Source organism: Trichosurus vulpecula, chromosome 4, assembly GCF_011100635.1.
Source record: "Trichosurus vulpecula isolate mTriVul1 chromosome 4, mTriVul1.pri, whole genome shotgun sequence".
In the NCBI taxonomy this organism is placed as follows: domain Eukaryota; kingdom Metazoa; phylum Chordata; class Mammalia; order Diprotodontia; family Phalangeridae; genus Trichosurus; species Trichosurus vulpecula.
In genome coordinates, this window is record NC_050576.1 from 221,284,750 (window position 1) to 221,293,633 (window position 8,884).

At 40.6% G+C, this 8,884-nt stretch overlaps 1 pseudogene; it reads left to right on the forward strand.

The window, feature by feature from the left end:
• The first annotated feature begins 6,512 nt into the window (after window positions 1-6,512).
• LOC118847023 lies at window positions 6,513-7,232 on the forward strand (annotated as a pseudogene).
• The last annotated feature ends 1,652 nt before the right edge of the window (window positions 7,233-8,884 follow it).

Below are 8,884 nucleotides of genomic sequence, written 5' to 3' on the forward strand. Positions count from 1 at the left end.
CATTTATTTTATCTGGCAGTGAAATAAATAAGAAGGAGAGAGGGGCAGAAACAGAGGAGAAGGGGAAGCACAAAGGGCTGGCTTCCCAGAAAGGAATGGCTTTTTTCTTCTTTTACACTGAAGGGGCAGAAGTACAGTTAATGCAGCAGCTGTCTCCATGGCTTGGTATTGGGGATGAGGGAAGAGGAGGGAGAGGGGAAGGGAAGCATGGATAAAAAATGTCTCACAGCCCTTGGTAGTGGTAATCAACTGTGCAGTCTCCCTGAATGAAAGAACTGAGGCTAATCTGGGCACCCTTGTGTTCCCTTAAGTTTCCAAGATGAAGGATGTATGTGAACATACCAAAACTCTTCCTTTTCCTCCTTTTGACATCCACTCCCTATATAACTTTCCATTAACAATCCCAGACACCTTTACACAGCCCTCCAGGGAGCTGATCTTCCAAAATATCCATTGCTGCTGGATTCTGGGATGGCTGGGAATCACCAGAACTTTGCCTTACACACATCTGCAATGGCAGCCATTCCACTGTTTCTCCATTATCAGTGATTGTCGCATTCTTCTCTCAAACACGATGCATCTGTCCATTTCCTGCTGGGTCATCTTCAACTCCATTTTTCTTAGAGACTGTGATATCTCATGATTTGCAGCCACACAGTATCAACATGTCAGAAAATGAAGAAAATATTTCCCAAAGACTATAAGTACTCAAGATCCCTGACACCAGTTACTGGTTCTTGCAAGTAGCAAGATAGTCGAATTACTTTCCCTTAAAGAACCAATCTAGCATGTCCCACCAGCATGCCACCTGGTGTGCAAGATATTAGGTGGGATTTCTACAAAGACAAGGGAATTTAAAGTGATAGGGCCAGGTCAGTAGGGGAAAGGGAGGGAGGGAGAAGCTCAGGATTCAATCAAGCAGTGGTTAGAGCATACTGCAGTAAGAGGGGCTGATTGCTACACCCCAGCTTCAGTTCACCAGTCATCAGCCACATAAAACCTGCACAGCACTTAGCACCTCTGTAAAAAGTGTTTTGTTGTATTCATAAAAATCCCATGTGTCTTTGTATCTATGCTCCAAGTTACTTCATATATTCTGTAGTTATTTTGAGAGAATATCTTTCTCCATTTCTTTTGTCAAGGTTTTGTTGGTAATATACAGAAAGATCAATGATTTTTGTAGGCTTAATTCATATTATACTTCTTTACTGAAGCTATTAATTCTTTCAACTAATTTTTAGATGAATCTCTAGAGTTCTCCAAATAATCCATCATATCATTTGGAAAAAGAGATCATTTTGTTCTCTTTCTGCCTGTTTATTTTCCTCAATTTCTCTTGGGTAGAGGTATCCTTTTAACCTTGAAGTTAATTTATTTAAGCTCTTAATTAGAAAAGTAGTTTATTGCATTTTATGGTCCATGAATATCTCCTTGAATTTAACTCTTGGACCTGAATCTCTCTGCTGACCTCTAATTGCCTTTCAGACATCTCCAACTGGATGGCCAGTAGACATCTCAATAAGTCCAAAACAGAACTCATTGTCTTTCCCCGATAAACCCTCTCCCCCTCCTGCCTTCCCTATTACTATGGAGGGCAGCACCATTCTCTCAGTCTCCCTGGCTCACAACATAGGAGTCATCCTGGATTCTTCACTATTTCGCACTCCCTCTTCACTCCCAGCCCTTATGCAATCTGTTGCCAAGGCCTGCTGAATTCACCTCAGAGAGGTAACACCTCTCTGATATATCCTTTTCTTTCTTCTGACTTTGCCACCTCTCTAATGCAGGCCCTCATCACCTCACACCTGGATTTTTGTAATAGCCTGCTGGTGGGTCTGCCTGCCTCAAGTCTCTTCTCCACTCCAATCTATCATACATTTCAGACACTAAAGACACTAAAGTGATTTTCCTAAAGAATAAGTATGATCATATTATCTCTCTACCCAATAAACTCCAGTGGCTTTCTATTGCCTCCAGAAGCAAATACAAAAGCTCTCTTTGGCTTCCAAAGCTCTTTATAATGTATCTTTTCCTATCTTTTTAGTCTTTTTTCACCTGATTCCACTCTATACTCTTAGATCCAGTGACACTGGCCTGGCTGTCCTATGAACAAGGCACTCCATCTCTGTGCTCCAAGGACTTTCTCTGGCTGTCCTCTAGCCTGGAAGCCTCTCCATCTTCTGTTCTGACTAATGACCTCCCTGACTTCCTTGAAGTCTCAACTAAAATCCTACATTCTTCAGGAAGCCTTCTCTAAATCTTCTTAATTTTAATTCTATTGCCTTCACTCTGTTAATTATTTCCTATTTATCCTAGATATAGCTTGCTTTGTATATATCTATTTGCATGTTGGTTCTCCCATTAGATTACAAGCTCCTTGACATGCTGCTCAAAAATTCATCTCTGTCTCTGTCTTTGTCTCTGTCTCTGTCTGTCTCTGTTTGTCTCTCTCTGTCACTCTCTCTCTCTCTCTCTCTCTCTCTCTCTCTCTCTCTCCCCACTTCTTTCTCCTCTCTCATTCAGCTTCATGAATTCAGAGGTCTCTCAGCTAATCAATCATGTCTTTCAATGTGTGTGTAGTAGGCAACTACTAATCTTGAGGAAATGGCCCTGTTCTTGGACAGTAGTGGGATTACAAAAGCAATTAAAACCATTCAATACCAGTCTTAATGTATATTTTCAAAACCATAAAAAAATGTACCCTAGGACACTTTGAAAGAATCTTCACAGAAACCAGTACAATAATACAAAATTTTGATGAAATACAGGATCCATCACTATAAAGCAGTATAGAAAGATTAACCCTATTTCGTCAAAAAGAGGGAAGAGGATTTATATACATTCTTAGTGCACCCATAGACGTGCTTTTGGAGCAAGCTTATATTACTTCACCAAGCAGTAATGCATGCTCTCAGATGTGTTGAACCTAACTGAAAGTAGTTTATCACCAGGTGAAGACTGTGAAATGGTTAAGATCCAAGAGTAGAATCAAAAAGCCCTCCATGGGCAACATACACAAGAACTCAATCAATAATATGTCAACAAAGAAGAGTTAAACAAATGACTGAACATGAGGATTTGTTTGTGGAAATAGATAATGACATTTCAAGACCAGGTCATTGCCACCAGAAATTATAGAAGGGTTATCATTATGGAGTCTGGACTTAGTGATCCATGTATGCAAGTGAAACCACTAAGTATCACTGTCAAGGGCAAAGGTATTTTGCTCCTTTGCTCCCTCCTCCCAACAGGAAAAAGTGATTGAGCTGAATCCTCCCAAATCACAACAAATTCTAGCACTGGATTTTTGTTTTGTCTGGAGGCAAAAAATGGTCCCTGGTCCATGTGTCTTACTTTCTTGGCTAGGTTAAAATGTTTATAAATGACAAATGTTTATTAATAAAATCATATACACTCACTGCCCCAGTCAAGAGAATGCTTAATATTTGAGCAGAGACTCCTATTCTGTTCACACTCCATGTATTTTTAGCTAGCCATTGACTTCCGCTTTTTTCTTTTTCTTTTTTTTGTGGATTAATATATACAGACATGTACTATGCACCAGTCATGATTGGTTATGGGTTTTTTTTTTATATAAAGAAAAAATGTTTTCTTTTTTAAAAATGTATTTATTTTTAGTTTTCAACATTCACTTCCATAAGATTTTGAATTCCAAATTTTCTCCCCATCTCCCCTCCTCCCACCCCAAGATGGCACATAATTTGATATAGACTCTACACATATATATTCACATTGAGCCTATTTTCATGTTAGTCATGTTGTAAAGAAGAATTAGAGTCAATGGGAGAAACCATGAGATAGAAGAAACAAAAGAAAAAAGAGAGCATTTTCCATCATGAGTCTTTTGGAATTGTCTTAGATCTTTGCATTGCTAAGAAAAGATAAGGCTATCAAAGTTAATCATAACACATTGTGGCTGTTGTTGTGTACTATGTTCTCCTGGTTCTGCTCCCCTCACTCAGCATCAGTTCACATAAATCTTTCCACATTTTTCTGAAGTCTGCCTGCTCATCATTTCTTATAGCACAAGAGAATTCCATTACATTCATATACCACAAATTGTTTAGCCACTCCCCAACTGATGGGCATCCCCTCAATTTCCAATTCTTTTCCACCACAAAAACAGCTGCTATAAATATTTTTGTGCATGTGGGTCCTTTTCCTATTTGTATGATCTCTTTGGGATACAGACCTAGAAGTGGTATTGCTAGGAAAAAGGGTATGCACATTTTTATAGCCCTTTGGGCATAGTTCCAAATTACTTTCCAGAATGGTTGGATCAGTTCACAACTCCACCAACAATGCATTAGTGTTCCAATTTTTCTACATCTTCTCCAGCATTTACAATTTTCCTGTTTTATCATGTTAGCCAATCTGATAGGTGTGATGTAGTACCTCATAGTTGTCTTGATTTGCATTTCTCTAATCAATAGTAATTTAGAGCATTTTTTATATGACTATAGATAGCTTTAATTTCTTCCTCTGAAAACTGCCTTTTCATATCCTTTGACCATTTAACAATTGAGGAATGACTTGTATCTTTTGACTCAGTCCTCTATATATTTTAGAAATGAGGGGCAGCTAGGTGGCACAGTGAGTAGAGCAACCAGCCCTGGAGTCAGGAGGACTTGAGTTCAAGTTCGGCCTCAGAGACTTGACACACTTACTAGCTGTGTGACCTTAGGCAAGTCACTTAACCCCAATTGCCCTGCCTTCCCCCCTCAAAAAAGAAACCAAACAAATAAAAAAAAGACACTGGTTGTAAAAATTCTCAGGTTTCTGCTTCCTGCCTAATCTTGGTTGCATTGGCTTTGTTTGTGTAAAAATTTTTCAATTTAATGTAATCAAAACTATCCCTTTTGCATTTCTCTATCTCTTATTTGGTCACAAATTCTTCCATTCTCCATAAATTTGACAGGTAAACTATTCCTTGCTCTCTGAGTTTGCTTATAGTATCAGCCTTTATATCTAAATCATGTACTCATTTTGACTTTATTTTGGTATATGGTGTAAATGTTGGTCTATGCCTAGTTTCTGCCAAACTATTTTCCAGTTTTCCTAGCATTATTTGTCAAATAGGTAGTTCTTACCCCAGAAGCTAGAATCTTTGGGTTTAATCAAACAGCAGATTACTACAGTCATTGATTACTGTGTCTTGTGTACCTAATCTTTTCTACTGATCTGCCTCTCTATTTCTTAGCCAGTACCAAGTAGTTTTGATGATTGCTGCTTTATGATACAGTTTAAGATCTGGTATGGCAAGGCCACCTTCCCTACCATTTCTTTTCATTAATTCCCTTGATATTCTGGACCTTTTGTTCTTCCAGATGAGGAAAAGTATTTTCAAAGAGGCAAATAAAATCTGAAATTATAACAGATTTAAAGGACATAGAAATTTCAGTGCTCAATTCCTCTTGTTTGTGAGTAGAGATCAAACAGAAGAGAAAGGAAGAGTATTAATTATGTCACCAGTTTCAGCAGTCTCTGGGGAAGAGAAACAGTTCCACTACACTTTCTCCACAGTAAGCCTTTCAATAAATGAAGCAATGAGGAAGGAAAGCCCCCACCATGTCATTGCTCATCTATTTCCAGTTCTAACACCTTCCATTATGCTGCTGCCTTTCCTCAGCTTCATCGCTTCTCTGACTCACTCACTTCTTTGACTCTCCAAATGTCCTCAGTTCAAACTCTTACATCTTTGGTCACAAATTGCATGCTTCTTTTTCAAAACTCTTAAGTGCAGCTGAAGTCCTCCTCTCAGCTCAAAGATCATGCTAGTTTAGTCTTTCTCAGGACTGGGAGAGAAAGCTTATCAGTCTGAACTACCAGTTTATCCCTGAAAGACAATCTGAGCCATGGTTACACAAGAAAGTGGTAAAAATGGCAATACATTGCAGTCTGTAAAATTTTAGTATCTACCAAATGACCAGCAAGACTCAAACCTGGTGTGTGGAATTATACATCAGAAGCCCACTATTTTTCATAAACTAACCTATGACAAACCCTGGTACTACAAATAAAATCCTTAAAATGTGCTAGAGAACTCAACAAAAATATAAAGGAACAATGGCAATATATAGCAATATAGGTTGTTTTTTTAATTTAACCTACCAAAAAGATTAGCATGAATGATGGTGGTGGTGGTGGTGACAAGGTCATCACTTCCAAAAATTACATATGGGTTCTCCTTAAGGAGCTTGGACTCATTTATCAATGCAGATTATGCAAGGAAGGAGTAGAAACTGCAATATATCATGACAACACTTGATCTAATGGCTAGAACTATACATCAGAAATTTGGTATCTTTCATAAACTAACAGATGACAAATCCTGCTACTGCGATTTTTGGATTGGATTGGTGATTGCATCAGTGGAAGAAGCTTCTCGTGGAGAGCAGATTGGCACTTGATCTGCAATTTATATTCTCAGAAGTTGCCTGGGGCATGCAGACTTGCCCAGGGTTACAGAGCCTATATGCCAGAGGCCAAACATGAACCTAGATCTTCTGATTCTGTGAGCTCTCTCTTTAATACTCAATCTTAGACTTCAAAATACCCTTGAAAATTAAAACAATGAATTATTAGAATGAGACAAATTATCACAGGCATAACTGTTACCCACAATCTCCTGGACATAGCATTGATGCATGAAAAGGCAGTATCTGCATTTTAATAGATTTCACATTACTAAATACTGTGGAATAAAGACATCTGAAATATAGATACACAGAAGAAGATATTAAAATCAAGTGGGAACTGATTATAGTACTTAATCTCTTCATCCTGTATGCTATTAGTTATCCCAAAGATACTTCCAGTGAGGTGGACACGGTCAAGTTGGCCAAACATAAGGAGCTGGCGCCCTACGAGGAGAACTGGTTCTACACCCGGGCTGCCTCCACGGCCCGGCACCATTACCTCCGTGGCGGGGCTGGCGTAGGATCCATGACCAAGATCTACGGGGGGGCACCAGCGCAACGGAGTCATGCCCAGTCACTTCAGCAGGTGCTCCAAGAGCGTGGCCTGGAGGGTCCTGCAAGCCTTGGAAGGCCTCAAGATGGTGGAAAAGGACCAGGATGGGGGCTGGAAGCTGACACATAAGGGACAGAGAGACCTGGACAGAATTGCCGGACAGGTGGCAGCTGCCAACAAGAAACATTAAGACAAACTAGACCAGATTCATTAATAAATTGCCTTGTTCTTAAAAAAAATAATAATAATACTTGTTACTTATCTTGGAGGAGTTTCCTGAAGCTCAATAGAACTTAAAGGCCTATATAAATGTGTTTTATGCACACACACATGCACACACACACAGACACACACACACACACACACACACATATAGTAATTGGGATTAAGTGACTTGCCCAGGGTCATACAACTAGTAAGTGTCTGAGGTCACATTCGAATTCACATCCTTCTGACTCCAGGGCAGCTGCTCCATCTACCGTACCACCTAACTGCCCCAAATGGGCTATTTTTTAATAGCGCTTGCCTGTTACAAAGCTTTTTCTCATGCTATCCCATTTGGACCTCACAATAGCTCTATGCAGTAGGCAGCACAAGTATTATTCAACCCATTTTATGAATCAGGAGCCAGACTTGGAGAGGTAAAATTATTTTCCAAGTTAATACAGCTAGATGTGGGAGAACTGGAGCTTAAAGCCAGATCTCCAGACAGCAAATTATGGTCTTCATCTTGCTCCCTCTCTTTAAGAGCAGGAGGGGAACTCCACTTGGCTTCAAAGCCTTTGACTCAGCCAGTTCCTCCAGCATCGCCCAAAGCCTCCTGCTCCTTCCATCCATCACAGTCATAATGCTCCTTTCATTGAGCCATGACCGAACCCTAATATTGACCCTCATCTCCAATGCCCTTCTCTACACCATCTAGGAGTACTTAGGACTTAGACATCATCTGGTTGAAATCCATAATTTTACAGATGAGGAAAACCGAGATTCAGTGAAGGAAATTCTTGAAGTGACACAGCTTCTTAGTAGTGGATCCGGGACCAGAACTCTGGTCTCTAGGCTCCCTATCCAATGTTCTTTCCATGACTTCACCCTACAGCCGCTGATAGGGTATGTCAAACCCTGGGCAGAATAGTTAAACAGGGTCCAGATGACCCCCCGGTCTCCTTTCCAGGTGCCATAAGAATTGGGTGGGGGAGGGAGGTGAGGCTGCCCCAGCTCTAGCTCTGTCAGCCAACTGGGAGAAGAGGGAGGAAACTGACCCCCTCCTGGTAAACAAAGAACTTCCTTCTCCTTAGCCCTTGCCCAGAAAACCAAGGCACTGACTGCACAACTGTTTATAGAGACAGATGTTTGGGATGGAAAGAAAGACAGTGCTCTCCTGTCCCCATGGAAACTGAGGAAGTTTGCATCCCAGGCAACTGGAATCTGAAAAAGAAGTAGTGATTTAGGGAACCTAACCCAACCCACTGACAACATTTTGACATTTTCAGATGCAGGTTACTAACAAAGAGGGGTTGCTGTGGCAACCAGGGCCGGAGGCAAATTGTTGCCAATCCTCACCAGATCTGGGGAATGAGCCAAGGAAACAGGAATGAGAGGAGGGGAAGAAAGAATGAAAGGGGAGGGGAGAGAAAGAGGAAAAGAATTAAAGGGAGGGAAGAGGAGAGGAAAGGGAAGGTGAGAGGAGGGGGCAAGAAGGATAGAGAATAGGCGTGAGGGTAGGGGAGAGAAGAAAGGGAGGAAGAGTAGGGGAGGAAGGAAGGGAGGGAGAAAGAAGGAAGGAAAAGGAGAGGAAAGAAAAGGAGAGGACAGAACAGGAGAGGAGAGGAAGGGGAAAATGATGGAACAGATATAGAAGGATGGAAGGAGGAATGTAGAGAAAGGAAAG